Raw genomic sequence first — 3499 nt, 5'->3', positions numbered from 1 at the left:
GAGAAAATGTAGAAAATGACTGGGTTTGAGGTTGGGTCGCGACTTTGTTCTAGCAAGTCACGCCTGTGTGAACCTAGAATTAGGAGGGTTTCGCCTGGGGGGCGCACTGTGACTCTAGGGGGGAAAGTCGCGGCCTGGACCTTGAAGCCCAGGCAGAGGGCTCTATGTCAGGGAGGCGTGCCGCAAACCCTAGGGCCAAGTCGCGGTCCGCCTACACATTTTTGGCCAGGTTTGGATTTTAATCGTGGGAACTTAACTTTAAGGGCTCAGGATCAATTCTAGTACCTGATTTGGTAGGTTTCGATGTCCTGAAGGGTAGGACTTGGTCTTGAAGTCTTTATTTACTCGTTTTTGACGGGATTCTATATTATGGTTGTGACTAGGTGATTGCTAGGGGTTCAGAACCAGGATCGTGCTCAAGGGTTGTTTATTGGTAACCTGTGGTTGGACCAAAGGTAAGAAAACTGCACCCAGTATGTGATGCATATGATGCATGTGCTACATGTGATTATGGCTGTAACACCCTACTTCCTTAGAGCCGTTACTAAGTGAGTTTAAAACGTGCTAATCACTCGCTAATCGAGGTTTTAGGTTAAAAGTGTAGCTAAACTGGGGTAAAACCCGTTCCACATCATTAAATATAAAACATTTGATAATCATTGAAACCTCAGAAATATTACAGTTGGGATCCCAAAATACTGTTTTAGAAAATATTTACAATTTAAAATACATTTAGGGTCGTGCAAGCGACAAATTCAAGACTAAACATAGTATCTCCCAAAACTACAATGGCCGTGGCAGGCAGGTAGGCCGAACATGTACACATCGCTCCATGCTCTCCGTACTCATAGTCGATTGACCTTTCCTTTGCCCTTACCTGCACCATAGAGATCCTGTGAGCCGAAGTCCAGCAAGAAAACTCAACATATGCATGTCTATCAGCAACATATAACAAAACAGCCAACATGCTAAACACATAGCATCCAAGCCGTCCTAGGCGCTTTACCAGGCCCTGGGCTTGCGGTCTTCACCGTGAGGATGACTCCAACATTCGAGAAGGGTCTCGCCCTAATGACTCACACTCTGTGTGGTCAATGCCACTCCCAACACCTTGCCATACTCGGATTTGCACTCCACGTGCTAGCGCCGCTCCCGGCCCCTTGCCGGTCTCGACCTTTGCCGTTCCCGGCCTTCGCCATTCATTCACAAATATGCAACACATAACATACAACCAACAAATGCTTAAACAAATACAAAGCATAAACAATAGGGCTATGCCCTACAATTCAATCACATAGGGCCATGCCCTGCAATACAAACAACACAATCAATAGGGCTTTGCCTTGCTCTACGGGTACAACAGTTTTCTTACCTGTGTCCCAAGATTCCTGAGCACTGAAATCCCGAGCACAGTCCTCTAACCCAAGCCTCGCTGAAAACCTAGTCACAACGCATCAACAATGACCATCCATCAAGCTCTAATCCATTAAATAACTTTGGAATATAATTCTAGTCTCCGGGACCTTGGATTCTACCAATCTGGGTGGTAAAATCCCTCCCGAGCCTTAACTTTCAGGTTCCCGAGCCAAAACCCTTCAAACAACCAAAACTTTGAATTAGGGCTGTGGCCCAGCCCCTTAAGGGCCAGGACATGCCCCAAGACAGAGGCAAAATGCTTCCTTGCTGGGAGACACGGGCTGTGACATGCCTTTCCTTGGGCCGCGACGCGCCTCAAGAATAGAGGCCTCCCCAAGCCTTTACGCACACACGGGTCACGACATTCCGAGCCTTGGGCTACGGCTTGAACCTCCAAACCCAGAAAACACCATGCATTTCACAAGCTAATCTCCCTGAATTTTACTATTTCCGAGCTTTAATCCTAGAATTCTGCCTAGGATTCATATCCAAACAACATATCCAGTTCTAACACCCAGAAATCAAACAGAAAACTTCATCAACACCTAATTTCAATCACCTAAGTCCTAACTCCCAAAGATCCATAAAAACAGAGAAAGTTTGTACAGAAAACTTACTTAAATCCTTACCTCTGTTACAAATTTGGCTTGAGCAAATTCTATACCGTTCAAGCCTTCAATCCTTCACTCCCTTAGTCTAAATTTCTAGCAGACTCTTCAAGCCATCAATCATCCAAGGTGATAGAGGGAACCGAGAAAGAGAGAGAGAGCAATGAACCTAGCTGGGAATTCCTGCTAAACTTCCTTCTCTTTAGTTCCAGTGTTTTCCTCAAGCCTCTAAGTGTATATCCACTTTCCAAAAAGACTAAATTGCCCATAAGCCTAACCTCAACCCTTTAATGCCACCAAGGGAATTTCAGTCATTTTCCAATTTCCCGTTAAGTCCCCGAGTATTCCTATAAATCCTCGTTAATCCCGACATATCCAAATCATTACTAAATTGCTACCCGTTACTCAATAAATCCCAAACTCATATTATATACCCAAAATACCCCTAGGCTCTTCTCGAGCCGGGTATTCGACCCCGTTGTGACTTTCTAGCTAAACCGCTTTCTAGGATTGTCTCGGATCGTGCATCACAAATATATCACGACTCACACGTGGTAAAGATCACAATATACACAAATATTGCATTTATGCCCTCAACAGGCTAAAATTTACAAATATGCCCCTAACAACCAAATGGGGCCCATATGCATATTTAATTCACCTAAACATGCATTTCCAATCACATAATCATCAAATTCACATATAAACATAATAAATAAATTATTGCCCTCCAGGCATGCTAATCAAGGCCCTAAGCCTTATTACCAAATTTGGGACGCTACAACTATCCCCTCCTTATAGAAATTTAGTCCTCGAAATTACCTGAATAACTCGGGATACCGATCCCGTATATCTGTCTCAAGCTCCCACGTCGCCTCTTCTATCTTGTTGTTTCTCCACATTAGTTTTATTAAGGTGATGGTGTTGCTCCGCAAGACTTTATCCTTCCAGCCGAGAATCTAAATCGGCTTCTCCTCATATGACAAATCTTGGTCCAGCTCCAAGTTCTCATAACTTAGTACATGCGTAGAATCTGATACATACTTCCGGAGCATGGACACATGAAATACATCATGAACCTCTGATAGAGCTGGAGGCATTGCCAATCTATAAGTAACCTCTCCAACTCGTTCTAGAATCTCAAAGGGGCCCACAAACCTAGGGCTCAGCTTGCCACGAACACCAAACCGTTTCACCCCTTTTAAGGGAGAAACTCTGAGAAACACGTGGTCACTGACTTGAAACTCTACGCTCCTGTGCCTCAAGTCTGAGTAACTCTTCTGGCGACTTTGGGAGGCGAGCATTCGAGCTATAATATTTTCAAACGCCTCATTGGTCCTCTAAACATCTTCAGGAGCCAAGTATCTCCTTTCACTCGTCTCATCCCAATGGATAAGTGATCTCATACGGAGCCACTCCGATAGTCGCTTGATAACTGTTGTTGTACGAAAACTCAATCAAAGGGAGATAGTTAC

The sequence above is a fragment of the Humulus lupulus genome, chromosome 2 (genome assembly GCF_963169125.1).
Source record: "Humulus lupulus chromosome 2, drHumLupu1.1, whole genome shotgun sequence".
Lineage (NCBI taxonomy): Eukaryota > Viridiplantae > Streptophyta > Magnoliopsida > Rosales > Cannabaceae > Humulus > Humulus lupulus.
This window is presented reverse-complemented; position numbering follows the sequence as displayed.